The 14,549-nt window shown below is 41.4% G+C and overlaps 1 long non-coding RNA gene across 1 annotated transcript; it reads right to left on the bottom strand.

The window, feature by feature from the left end:
* Window positions 1–12,806: 12,806 nt before the first annotated feature.
* On the bottom strand, window positions 12,807–14,108 carry LOC123041425 (uncharacterized). Its single transcript, XR_006418519.1, has 3 exons — window positions 13,985–14,108; window positions 13,480–13,906; window positions 12,807–13,403 (listed from the first exon to the last, which is right to left on the bottom strand). It is a non-coding gene; the product is annotated as an uncharacterized lncRNA (long non-coding RNA).
* Between the last annotated feature and the right edge of the window lie 441 nt (window positions 14,109–14,549).

Here is a 14,549-nt window from a genome sequence, read left to right as displayed (position 1 = left end):
TGCTAGCTGATCATGTGTGCGGTGGAGATTGATCGCACACGTAGTGGATCCTACAAACGTGTCTGATCTCCATGTCTATCGCAGACATTTCGCTTTTGAAAAGCGTGTGCAGTGTAATCCCTAATTAATCCCTACTTAATCCCTAATTAAAAAATCACCTTTTTGAATTTGAAAGTAGGCAATCACTTATTTCATATCCAACCAGGTTTATTACAAATATAGGTTCAACGACGAATGCATAATTTGATGCACACGTACATATCCTGAAGAACTACAGAAGCACCAAGTAAAGAATGATGGACCATAGTTGTACTAAAGGTTGTAAAGAGAGAGGCGAAAGACATTCTGGTTGCTGGAGAAGGTGAAGCGGAATGCCCATATTGTGCCCTCCTCCATGCGTAATGCGCGGACGACTCTAGGCCAACCCCTTGTGATGGCTGCCCATCCATCCTTCACTGTCTTCATTACGACTTCTTGATGCTCATTGTAGTCTGGATGAAATACTTTAACCTTCATTGCGTGTCCACCAATCATGTACTTTGCGAGGAAATCTTGAGTGAACTTCTTCGGGAACCACTGCGAACGAAAAAGATTCAAACATTGTTGTCTAACCACTCATTATGGGCAGTAAAAATAGAAGGCTGCAGAGTTTGTAGTTACCATCCTACAACTCACTGTTGTGTTGGATAGAGCATAAACAAATAATTTGCTTGCTACCATTCGTATCTTTTTGCTAGATGCTTGTTCATGAATATCTCATTGCCCCATACGGAAAAAGGATCGTTGTGTGGGTCCTTACCAAGGGCATATGTACCTACAAGCAACAAGTCAATATTAGAAGCTAACAAGTGTCCAGGCCTGGATCTATATGCACTACATTATGGAACGACGGGGGAATACAAGCCGAGTGATGAAGCTAACCTCGGCGTAAAATGGTGGCCACTCCCGTTGTTGTCCTGCATAAGTAGTGGAAAGGCATGACAAGTACAACAACCTTAACATCAAACAAATATAGCTAAGGTAAACAATATCATCTCCAAATGATGGCTTGAAGGTGTTGGTTTCAGCATGCTGTTAAAGCATGTATAAAATGGAAGGCAATGTTGCCGACAGCAGGCTTAACAACCATCAAATATTGAATTCAAACTGGGATTGTTGAAAATGAATAGAACGTAGGTAATGCTTAAACATCACTAGATAAATGTGTAAAACTGAAATACAGGGCATGTGTTAATTGTTAACTACACCAGGAATAACTGGAACCAAATATAGCCATTCAAACTAGTATTGATGTAGTCGAGCGGCACAGTTCTGACTTGCGCTTAATGAACACCACATTGTGAATGACTGAAATAAACAAGGCATAAATGATCAGTATAACAACCAAATATAGCCATTGAAAACTGGACAGAGTCACACTGAAACCAACCTAACAAGCAAATATAGATAAACAGGGCATATGCTTGAAAACTGGACAAATGCTCACTCCAACCAACCTAACAAGCAAATACAGATAAACAAGGCATCTGCTTGAAATTAGACAAATGCTAAAAAGCAACCTAACAACCAAACTACAGATAAACAAGGCATATGCTTGATAACTGGACAAATGCTCACTGCAACCAAACTAAGACAAAATACATATAAACAAGGCATCGGCTTGATAACTAGAAAAATGGTCACTGCAACCAACCTAACAACCTAACACAGATAAACAAGGCATCTACTCACTACACTACAAAAAAATACATTTCCGTGATGATACGTGTTTGTCACAGTAGGTCACATTTTCTGTCATGCATGTACATCCATGAAGATTTTCTGTCAGAATCAAGATAGTCATACATGTGCTGTCGTAGAAGTGTTACATGACATTACCAAAATTATCATCACGGAAGTGTCCACTTCCATGACGATAAATCGCGCGTCATAGAAGTGCCTTCGTCAAGGGTGACCGACACGTGGCATCCACCGTAACGGAATGCTGTTAAGCTATCAGGTCCGGTTTTGGATCCGATCACCCGATAACAGCCCTAACCAATGGGGATTTTCCACGTGTAAAATCATCATTGGCTGGAGGAAACACGTGTCGCCTCATCGTCGGGACAGATGTCATCCACTCATTGGACAGAAGGCGCCTATGATACGTCGACACGTGGCACGGACCAACAGAGGCCCATTCCTGTGAAAAGGCCGGCCCATTTGACTTGTTCAAAGGTGGCGGGTTGGCCCACTGAAAGCCTGTTAACGGCCTGTTTGCATATAGCCCATTTACAACCCGCTAACCCAGGGCCCCTTACGACCTATCCGAATTAGGCCCAGTAGCGTCATATGGGCCGTCCAATATGATTCCAGCCCGTTTAAACTTTCGGCCCATGTATGGCCCATGACATCTTTCGGCCCATATGAGGCCCTTTGTAACTCTTGGCCCATTAACGAACCGTGGTGAAACTGGTCCGTAATGAACAGTGTAGCACTTTATACCCATTAACGGCCCATTATTCCATTGGGCCGTTTCTAGCCCATGATATCTTTTGGCCTTCTCAGGGCCCATTTATTCTTGGGCTCATTTCCAGCATTCTGTTAGTTACGGCCCGTTACTGTCATTTTCTGCTTGTGGGCCAAATTCAGCCCGTTGTTACAATCGGCCCGTTTGTGGCCCGTTAATACGTTGGGCCGTTTTCATAGCGTCATCAAATACGGCCTATTAACAACGGCCCGATAGGTCGGCCCATGAATGGATGATTCCAACTCTAGCCCGTTTACGGATGTAATACGGTCTGTTATTGGCCCATGTTTGGCCAATCGCTCATACGGCGCATATAAGGCCCATTGATGATACCGCCCGTAGGAGGCCCATTGTGTCTGCGGCCCGTAGAAGGCCCATTGTTTCTATGGCTGGTAGGAGGCCCAGTGTCACTATAGTAAATATGTAGCCCATGGTTATTGTGGCCTAGTTTTAAAAAAATAGGTTATTGCGGCCACTAGCAAACCACGGAAAAAGAACTACACTCATTACAAGCAAACAAATAAACAAGACAACAAGGAAATAAATAAGCAAGCAACTTATGCTAGGCTATCACGGCTATTACACATATTACATCCACTGGGCATCAAAGTTCGCCACCAGTGCAAATATAGGGAACAAAGCAGCATATCATATACACTGGTTGTCAAAGTTGGCGACCAGCGCAAATAAACACCGCAGCAAAACACGAGAACTGAAACCACTTTAGAAGATCTCAAGAAACAATATCCTGGGTACCCATAATGCTGGCAAGATGCTTAGCAAGCTTATTAACTTTCTCTTGTTTGGCGCTTAAATCCTCCAGCGCTTGTTGTTGCACCAGGAAGTATGCATCTGAATTCTACAGGGACTTCCTCAATCCTTCAGCTTCCTGCCATAGCACATCTGATCGATGTCTTTCAACTTGAAGTTGAGACTCAAGAAGACGAACTGATTTGGGCAGCGAGTTCGAAGAGCTTGTGCCAGCAGTAGTGGACAGTAACTCAAACACTACATCAAGACATGACTTTTGGGTTCTCTCACTGTCGTCAAGATAGTTTTTATCAGCTTTCTTGGAGACCAACAGGGATGTCTCACTATCTTGAACCTCATATGCATTACTTCCTTTACCATTGCATAACGTGGTACAGTTCTCCAATATTTTGTCCGCATTCTAAAAGAGAAACAAGCAGACACATCACAGGTTTACCATGTTGTGTACGAAACTCATTTTGGTAAATGAGTTCAGTAGTGAAGTGGACAGGATAACAACATGAAACAAACATATATCTATGTACCATGGTCACTTTATGGTCTATATGATTCTAGTTTTTGTTGCCAAATCAATATAGAGACACAGTTCAAATAATATTTGTTCAAGGAAAGCAGAACAGACAGAATATAAGTGTGGGAAACTATAGAGCAATAACAACACTTGTAATGTGCATGACATGAGAACACAACTGTTTATTCAATTGAAACTGAAATCAACATAGAGCAGGTTACCACAGCAAACCAGTTAAGGAAACAGGTTTATAACATACCTATTGCGCCATTGGAGTTTCAGTTCCATCCTTCAAATTTCAAAATAGTTGGTATGAGTAAATACAGTAATGCAAGAGCAAAGGAGTATGAACCATAGCTACCGAACCTCACCTGAGAACAAATCTTCTTCTCCTTTAAGCGTTGAGTTGGGAATCGGAGTGGTGGTCCTCGTGCTTTGGGCACTGCAGTTCCCTTACTAACTGCTCGTGTTTGGGGGCTCTGTGGTGGAGACGGTGTTGTGTCAACTTGAACTGGGTTACTATCTGCCGGGGTTGGGGTTGGAAGGGGTGTAGTTGGTTCTCTGTCCAACTAGGTACGGGTACAATCTGCGAGAGTCTGGGTCATGTGTGGTGGATCTGGTCCTTGGGAAAGTACAACCGTGGTTCTATCTGCATCAACTGGTACCACTATCTTTTCTGAAGACCCTGTTGTTACTCCCTTAGATATTGCCATCACCCTCTCCAATTCAAATGGCTGATAAACAAGAAAAGTAACTGAAAGTACAGACATTGTATGATAGATAGGTGCAATGGATAGTGAGGAATAGAAGAGGGCATGAAATAATTCACATTTATGTTGTCTAACCAAATAGGATAGCATGACACAATTTCACATATATGATGGCTAACTAAACAGGATATCATGACACAATTTCACATTATGATGGCTAACTAAAAAAGATATAAATACATAGTTCAAAATATGATGACTATGTAAACAGGATGACATGATATAACTATATAATGTGTTTATTAAATAGGTTGGCATGCCATAATTCACATACATTCACGGATAGAATGCCATAATTGAAAATATGATGACTGCAAACACTAAACAGGATGAGATGATATAACTATATGATGTCTTTATTAAATGGGTTGCCATGCCATAATTCAGATAGATGATGTGTATGTACTATGTAAACATGATGGCATGATATAATTAAAATATATGATTTATATAGTAAGCAAGTAAGCAGATGACAATCCATATATGATGTAAAAACTAAGCATGCAAGACAACATGCATGACATGGGTAATATAACCCTGCCAAGTTTGAGCATAGACCTCAGGGGGGAAATAGGACTGGTCATCAGTCTCTGAATCCTCCTCTGAGGAGCTCTCTGTAACCAGCAAGATGTCTGCTTCAGCAGGTAGCATTGTCTGCTCTGAATACCTTGTGTTCACTCCAGATACTTCCATCACCGCTTCAAATTGCTGATGCACAGGAAGAGTAGTTGAATATACAAACATTATCGACAAATGGAACACATAATATAAAAAATGATAGCATGATATAATTCACATACATGATGATTGGTTGAACATCATGGCATTGCATAATTCACATATATAATGCCTTTGCAACAAGATAACATTGCATAATTCACATATATAATGTCTTGCAACAAGATAGCAATGCATAATTCACATATATGATAATTAGATACTGAACAGGTGGCATTCACACAAAGCATGTCTAAACTAATCAAATGACACAGCAATGCAAGACACCATATGCATGATATGAGCAACATAACCTTGCCAAGTTAGAGCATACACCTCGGGGGGGGGGGGGAATAGGACTGGTCATCTATCTCTGAATCCTCCTCTAAGGAGCTATCCGTAACCAGCGACATATGCGCTTCGTCAGATCGCATAGTCTAATTTGAAGACTTTGTTTTCACTCCAGAATTTTCCATCACCGTGTCAAATGGCTGATGCACACAAAGAGCAGTTGAACGTACTAACATTGTTGACAAATTTAATACGTAACGAAAATAAAGGATGGCCTGATATAATTTACATATAAGATGACTGGCTAAGCAGGATGGCATTGCAAAATTCACTTATATGATGTCTGGCTAAACAAGATGGCGTTGCATAATTCACATAAATGATGGATAAACTAAACAGATGGCATTCACACAAAGGATGTCTAAACTAAGCAGATGACATATTTGATGTATAAAGTAAGCAATGCAAGGCACCATATGCATGATATAACCAACATCAGCATGCCAAGTTAGAGCAAAGACCTCAGGGGAGTAAATAGGAGTGGTCTTCTCCTTCTGAATCCCCCTCAGAACAGATATATTCCTCTCGATTACAATCCGGAATGGGTGGAGGGGGGCTGCCTTTGCGCCTACCATGGATCGACGTCTGCATGAAATTTTATTGCCACGCAAGGCTCATCTCTTTTGCTCTACATGTTCAGTTCCATTGTTTACAATAATTGTCATGCATAGGAATAAAACATAGTGAGATTATGTAAGGAGTGCATGCAGAAATCCAGAGTGATGGTAGCAACTTGTGGATAGGCCCAAAACCAATAATAGCAGGCAGATGATGGCTTCAGTTAAAAATACAGATAATGGCTTCTTTACTGTTTGTTTCCCACCCGACATGAAACTTAGTAGACACCGGAGATTAACCAGATAGTAGATAGATACTATTGATTGTGGCCCCGATACGTACCCCACAACCATTTAAAAACTCAAGTTTGACCATTAGTTTGGAGCTGACTCAGAGTCTAATCGATGAGAGGACGATAAAGTAGCACGTAATATTAAGTGATGCATAACGTAAGCAGACACGAAAGAGTGCGACCTCTCTCGCGGTCCCATGTAGTCCTCGAGGTCATCTTCTCGGTTGATGATGGTAATGTAGTTTTCATGGCTGCTGACAGCGGGGAAGAAGATCTGAGGCGGTGAAAGACAGTATGGAGGTCGGATCCCTGCTGTGCTGGACCCTTCTGTCATTGGAGCAGCTAAGCTGGGGTGGACGACAGCGCAGCAGGAGCAGGACAAACCACGCAAGGTTTTCTTTGACAACTATCTGTAAGAGAAGTAATTCTGTAAGGGCTCGTTTGAATTGGAGGACTCCAACAATGCAGGGATAGGAAATAGACATGAATAGGATAGCAATGCACGTGCAAAACAGATAATTTAAAAACACAGGATTTCTGCCAATCTGGGTGTTTGATTCACAAGAATTGGAAGATCACAGGATGCAAAGAAGCATGGTGAGATTAAGTCAAATCACAAGAAAATGTACGGTTATAATGCTATTATGCTACTATCTCTTAGTCTTGTGCTTCATGAATAGGAATTTGAAAAGGAGGACAAGTGAAAATTAAAATTCCTACGTTTTTTCTTTAAGGAGACACTAAAGGAACAACTCCTATAGTTTTCCTTTGCTCCATTCCTTTGAAACAAATTCATGAATAGTAGTACCATAGGAAACTTTCCAATTCATATGTTTTTCATTCACTTTTCCTTTCAAGCACTGGCGATTCTAGTAGGCAGGCTTAAGCAAGGAAAAGCCTACACTAAAAAAATGTTTTTGTGCTACTTCTATTACTTTGGACCCAGGCCACTGCCCTACTAGCTCAACTCCCAGGGGCATCGACAAATGCACAACTCAAACGCGCATAGTTAAATAATGATGGCGTTGAAGAGAGTCCATCACGGATAGCTAAGTTGCCTGATACCTCACTGCTTTTCATATAGCAGTATAAAATAATCGTATATCCCGTTACTACGTGTGCTCAGTGGACAATATATATAACATGTAGAGTACAAAATAGATGCAACACGTGTCCAACCTCTTTGGCGAAGCCATGTCGATCTCAGCGTGATTGGGTTGGCCCGTGAGGATGCTTCGGCTTACTTGGATGTTGGAGGAGGGGAAGAAGATCTTAGGCGTCTGGAGATGGAGCCCTAGGTACTGCTCCGCTGTGATGGAGGTTTTCGGCGTTGGAGCAACTCCCGTGAGTTGTACGACGCCGAGGCAGAAGCAGGACAAGAGAGACAATGTTAACCTGAGTGGAATTCCAATAGCATCTCCAATAGATGACGTAAAATACATAACCACAAAGTGCTAAATGTAAAATACATCAGTCGCTCATCTCTGAACTTAACTGTCGAAACTGAATTTAACTGTCGAAACTGAACTTAACTGTCGAAACTGAATTTTGCTGTTGAAACTGAATTTTACTGTTGAAACTGAACGCACTAGAGGTGAGGCTACACATCAGTCGACTAACTTTTTCATCTCTGGTCAGTTGATTTTGCAGCCGTTGGATACGAAATCAAGGGCATGTAGTTCATCTTCAATCTCCACCTCCCTGAGCCGCTAGCCCCCACCAGCCAAACAGCCGCCCCCGCCGCCTGCGGCCAGCGGTGCGCCACCCCGCCCGCCCCGGAAACACTCCCCACCACCGGTCCGCCGCTGCCCTGGCCATCCCTCTAGGGCCCCTCATGCCGATATTTTTCTCGGGCAATCCCCACGCCACCGCCCCACCACCGCCGGTGAACACCGCCCCCACCCTGAACCCTAAGATAGATAGTGGGGTACCTCTCCAATGAGCCCCCCTCCCCACTATGGTTGGTTCTTCCTTAACTCCGGCGAGCCCCCCACCCCCTGAAAATTGATTGACCCAAAAGTCGATTCAGTCGACTGAAGTGTAGCTAAATCGGAGCAGCATCGCAAGCAACAACAAGAGCGAGAGCAGCATCGCGAGCAAGAGCAATAGCAAGAGCAGACCAGGCAGGGGACCGAGAGCAAGGGCAGAGTAGCAGCTCGAGCGAGAGCTAAAGCAGCAGCAGCTCCTATTGATGTGGACGTCACTGCCGAGGGAGCGACACCATGGAGGAAGTGGCCGGCGACGCTGCCGTGGATGGAGCCGCGCCTTGTCGGCTCGGGACCGAGCGCCGGCAGCACCGTGAGATCGAATCAATAAGAAAATGCGGCGATTAGTGTACAACCTCTTTGGTGGTGCCGATTAGGCCGCAGCTTCATCCGAGGAAACGGTGATGATGATGCTCTTCCGGTGGTGCAGGTGAAGATGGCGGTGTGGGAATGGAGGTGGAACGAAAGACGAGGGGAACGTCAGTGCATCTCCTTGGAGGTGGAGGACTGATATGTCCATTTTGCATCATGCTTTTATATCAATATTTATTGCATTATGGGATGTTATTACACATTATATATCAATACTTATGGCTATTCTCTCTTATTTCACAAGGTTTACCATTAAGAGGGGGAATGCCAACAGCTGGAATTATGGCTGGAAAAGGAGCAAATATTGGAAACCTATTCTGCACAGCTCGAAAAATCCTGAAACTCCACGGAAGTTACTTTTGGAATTAATAAGAATTATTGAGCGAAGAAACTACTAGAGGGGCCCCACATCCAGGCCAGGAGGGTGGGCGGCGCCCCCACCCCTACTAGGCGCGCCCCCTGTCTCCTGGGCCCCCAATTGGCCCTTTGGTGTCCATCTTCTACTATATGAAGGCTTTTACCATGGAAAAAAATTAGAGGCAAGCTTACGGGACAAAATTTCGCCGCCACGAAGCGGAACCTTGGCGGAACCAATCTAGAGCTTCGGCAGAGCTGTTCTGCCGGGGAAACTTCCCTCCGGGAGGGGGAAATCATCACCATCGTCATCACCAACGATCCTCTCATCGGGAGGGGGTTAATCTCCATCAACATCTTCACCAGCACCATCTCCTCTCAAAACCCTAGTTCATCTCTTGTATCCAATCTTGTATCAAAACCACAAATTGGTACCTGTGGGTTGCTAGTAGTGTTGATTACTCCTTGTAGTTGGTGCTAATTGGTTTACTTGGTGGAAGATCATATGTTCAGATCCTTAATGCATATTACTCCTCTGATTATGAACATGAATATGCTTTGTGAGTAGTTACGTTTGTTCCTGAGGACATGGGTGATGTCTTGCTATTAGTAGTCATGTGAATTTAGTATTCGTTCGATATTTTGATGAGATGTATGTTGTCTTTCCTCTAGTGGTGTTATGTGAACGTCGACTACATGACACTTCACCATTATTTGGGCCTCGAGGAAGGCATTGGGAACTAATAAGTAGATGATGGGTTGCTAGAGTGACAGAAGCTTAAACCCCTAGTTTATGCGTTGCTTTGTAAGGGGATGATTTCGATCCATATGTCTAATGTTGTGGTTAGGTTTACCTTAATACTTCTTTTGTAGTTGTGGATGCTTGCAATAGGGGTTAATCACAAGTGGGATGCTTGTCCAAGTAAGGGCAGTACCCAAGCACCGGTCCACCCACATATCAAATTATCAAAGTGCCGAACGTGAATCATATGAGCATGATGAAAACTAGCTTGACGATAATTCCCATGTGTCCTCGGGAGCTCTTTTCTCATTATAAGAAACTAGCGGGTGTACCAGCACATTTGCGCGGCTAGATTAATTTTTATATATTCTGTATTTTTCTTGTTTTAAACACTTGTTTAATGTTTTTATAAAGTTTTAATATTATTTTTTTTGTTTTTTAATATTTGTTGTTTTCCCATTTTTAGTTTGTTTATTTAAAAGTATTTAACATAACAAGATGACATATGCCAGTCTTATTTTTTTAGGAAACTACACCATTTGGTGCATTTTAAATAACTATTATCATCCCCGAAAATAGATATGTTTATTATGACAATCATCTTGCTTCCTTGAGATACGACATGCACACTTAATAGGGTGATTTGAGCTTTATCACGGAAAATAACTAATCAGTCCGGTTTGGTTTTATTTCATTGGCATAAGGTCATATGTGATGAGAGCCCTGTAGTTATTGACACGCACCTTACTTTTAGTTGATGGTACACCTGTTAACTAATACTAATTAGATTGATGAAGAAATAGAAAATTGTGAATGGTGTTGGCAATGTAATGTAGATTTGATCTATTTTATATTTTTGGTAAATGATCTGCCTATAGTTTTTGTAAAACATGTTTATTTTTTCTTGTGACATTCACGTAACATTTAAATTACTCCCTCTGTTCACTTTTATAAGGCTTTGTAGATTGTTTCACACATTATGCAAAACAGCTCAATTTCACTTGTTTGAAACGACTTATAAAAGTGAATGGATGAGTATTGTTTTTTTGAAGGTTCTCATGTATTTTATTTAGCTTTACATATGCGTTGTTTTCTAAATTATGTATCTGTTATATGTTTGATCTTTAGTCCATTTATTTTTTATTTCTTGTAAAAATATATGGTAATGATCGTTTTATTTTTTATGAATTTATGAAGCAAATGGACCCAATCGTATCAGAAACGAAATATGAAGTTACATCTTTATTTTTTACCCGTCTCAGTTTATTTTGTCAAAACTATGTAACATGTCTTTCATCATTTAAAAAAGAAACCGGGTAACGTGCTTCCCATCCCACCGTGTAACGTCTTTTTTAAGGGATGTACGCTGCTCCTTCTTAGTTGTGCTAGAGGAAAAGAATGCGCACATTTCTTCTTTGCCTTTGAAGGGTAGTTGAAAGAAACTGAGGCGGCCCTTCCATGGGTGATTCTGCACCAAATCTGAGTGCCCTACCCGTCCATGGGGCGATGTTGTACCAAATCGCAAGGGGAAAAAGAAATTGAAGCTGCTGCTCCAAATCTGAGTACCCTGCCCGTCCATGGGGAGATGCTCTACCAATTCGCAAGTGTAGCTATTGTAGCAGTTTGATTTGCTTGCCCATCCATGGCCAAATCTTGGAGGAGGTGATCTTTGTGGCCATTTTTTGCCGAGGCCAGGACATGCGCTGCGGATCTGGCGTCTCCCACCAGCGATGCGGCATCTCACTTTTACCTATGTAGTGCATTGCCGCTGAGACATATGGTTGTGTCGTTGGGTTCAGGGCCCATCTTCTGTGTGTCGTTCCTGTCGTCTTAGGGTGCGGACATGCTGACAGGTATGAATCACTTTGTGCTCTCCCATTCGCCTCTTGCTTTGCATAATGTTCATCGTAATTTCATTTACCAATTTTTTTCCTGAATGTACACCTCTCCTTAGTTTCTAGCAGAGGGGAAAAACATAGTTCCTTTTTTCCTTCGTCCTTAATGGGAAAAAAAGAAATGGAGGCCGCTTGCCATCACCAAATTGATCCCCAAACCATTATGGCTGATTCATTCCTTCCTATTTCTTTTCGTGTAGGTACTGGCGCAGTTTGCCGTTGAGCAGGGTGCATGGATGCGTTCGAGTTTGCCGTTGAGCAGGGTGCATGGATGCGTTCGTCGCATTCTCGATGATGTGGATCCTCGACAACCTCGTTGAGTCTGGTAGTGCGTTCTCAAGATTTGGCCAAGCTGATGACCTCTTCTTGGCTTACGACTAGAGGTCTATGGCACAGGTGTTGTAGTTTGGCCCAGTGGAGGAGGCTGCGAGGGAAATCACCGAGTCAACTGCTGAGTGAGTTATTAGATCTGACATCGAAAGAATACAATTAGCAGCTGACAACCATGAGATGCTGGCCTCCTCGTTGTTCTTGTTGTCAGGCCAATACTAACTCATTGTTCTTGCAGTCAGGCTACTACTAACTGTAAGTGTCAACTGAAAATTATTTCTTGTACTTTATCCATGGCAGTATTGTACTCCATGTATTTTTAATTTTTTCTTTGCAAGAAATTATGCCTTTTCTCTTAATAAAGGCCTTATGAACCGCAAGTTGGTTCATATGTGTCAATTATTTTCTTAAACTGCAAAGTCCTTGTCTTCTGTGTGCTAATCTGTCACCTTGGATATAAATATTGTTATAGGTTTGTTGAGTAGCTCACTTATGCCAGCAAGACGCCATTGATTTGCTTATATCCAGTCATGCTATTAAGTTACTGATGAAGCAAAGTATGTTCCTTTCTATTGTGCTGGTGTTATATAGGTTTGCTAAAGTATAGTTTCTTCAAATTGTGAAGTAAATCATAATGTGTGAAAGTCTGGTCTTGTAGTATGTTCATGTCTATTGCGTTGGCCTCGTAAAGATTTTCCTAAAATAGCATGTGCATAAAGGAAACTACATGAAGAAAGTTATCAATCTATTTTAAACTAAGAACATTGGTAACGTCCACACCCTGAATCTAATAAGTATCCTTCTTATCATGGTTGATGTCAGTCAAATACTATTACTTATCTTGGTCGATACAAATAGATTGTCGCACTATTTATTTCATAATCTACTGATCCACTAATTATCTGGATCACATCCTTTTTCTGCTGGCCTTTGATTTCGGTACTTCATCTTCATCTTCAAGCACTGTAGTTTTGGCTTTTGCTTTAACATGTTTCTTGTTCCCGCAAACACCTTTTTCCTTTTTTTCAGGCATATTTGTCTCAGTGCATTCATCTTCTGACTCATCTGATATTACAACAGATCTCAGTATCCTTTTAGTGCCACTGCGGAGCTCACGTGATGACGATGGTATTTTCTCTTGACGCTTATCTTTATTTAATGCAGTCCCATTGCTGTCATGTGGCTCCTCTTTCACAGGCACCAGTTCACATGAAAGTTTGCCAGATGAAACTTTATTATTCTGTGACTGCAAAGATAAACATTTTGAAAATTAGACACATCTCTAAAATCTGAAGTGTGTACATTGTTAAAAAAACAATCACCTTTCTATCTGGCATGTTTTGCTTATTCATTAACACAGTGTCCACCTCATCATCCATCAATTCATGTGAAACATATATAAGATGAATTAGTTAAGGAATTCTGAAAATGGTAAAAAGTTAATGCAGTTTTACCTCCTCAGCTTTATTGTCCAAATAGAGCATCTCAAGCCTATCATCAGGCACAAATGTTCTTTTTACGACATAGTTTTGTGTGCCAAATGTGAGATTATTATCATTGAGCTTGAATCTAAATATGAGTCTTTTTCCACATAATTGTTGAATAATCTTTGGCGCTTCTTCCGATTTCCCATCCTGTGTGTCCAGCGGATTAGATGCAGATGTATTAAGCAATCTTGCAACCTCCTCATCAAATAAAGTGCAACTTGTAGTAGATGTATGGTCACTAATTTGGAGTCGAACACGGTACCTAACACATGATTCATGTTAATGGAGAGTAAATATAATATAACATTTTTATAATATTTTAGTAATATAATATGCTTACCGTGGTGTGACCTTTTCTGGATATATACCACAACTCTTGCAATAATAATTGTCGGTTTCCTTGGTAGCTAATTTGTGGCACTTATCACACGATCCACTGTAGCTATGACGGTGAACACAAAATCCTAAAAAAAACATTAGCATTTGGGTGGGGTGTGGGATTAAGAGGCATATATAAGCACAATATGGTTTCATTGTAACTAATATTAAATGAATTGTCCATGCAGGTCTTATCGCATATCACGGAGATTGATGATATCATTTATTGGAATTTTGATGCGTTACCTGGTCTGGCTGGTTTCCCCGCCTCATTGTAGTAAGTTCTTCTAATGTTCTCCTCCTATAAAACATTTGTTCTTCTAGTGTTCCTTGATTACTTCTATCTATACTGCCCATCTTTGGTAAGGTTTCTTCGGCTGAGTTCCTACACATGTATGAAGTAAATAAGAATATACAACCTTTAATCAACCTGACTTAGTAATTATGAGTCAAAAAAATATAAATCGGTGGTGTTTCATACCTATCAAGAAGTTCTTGTGTTTCTGGTATATCCAGATCTATATATA

This window comes from Triticum aestivum, chromosome 2B (genome assembly GCF_018294505.1).
Source record: "Triticum aestivum cultivar Chinese Spring chromosome 2B, IWGSC CS RefSeq v2.1, whole genome shotgun sequence".
NCBI classification, from domain to species: domain Eukaryota; kingdom Viridiplantae; phylum Streptophyta; class Magnoliopsida; order Poales; family Poaceae; genus Triticum; species Triticum aestivum.
Note: the sequence above shows the minus strand (reverse complement) of the source record. Positions and strands in the feature narration are given on the sequence as shown.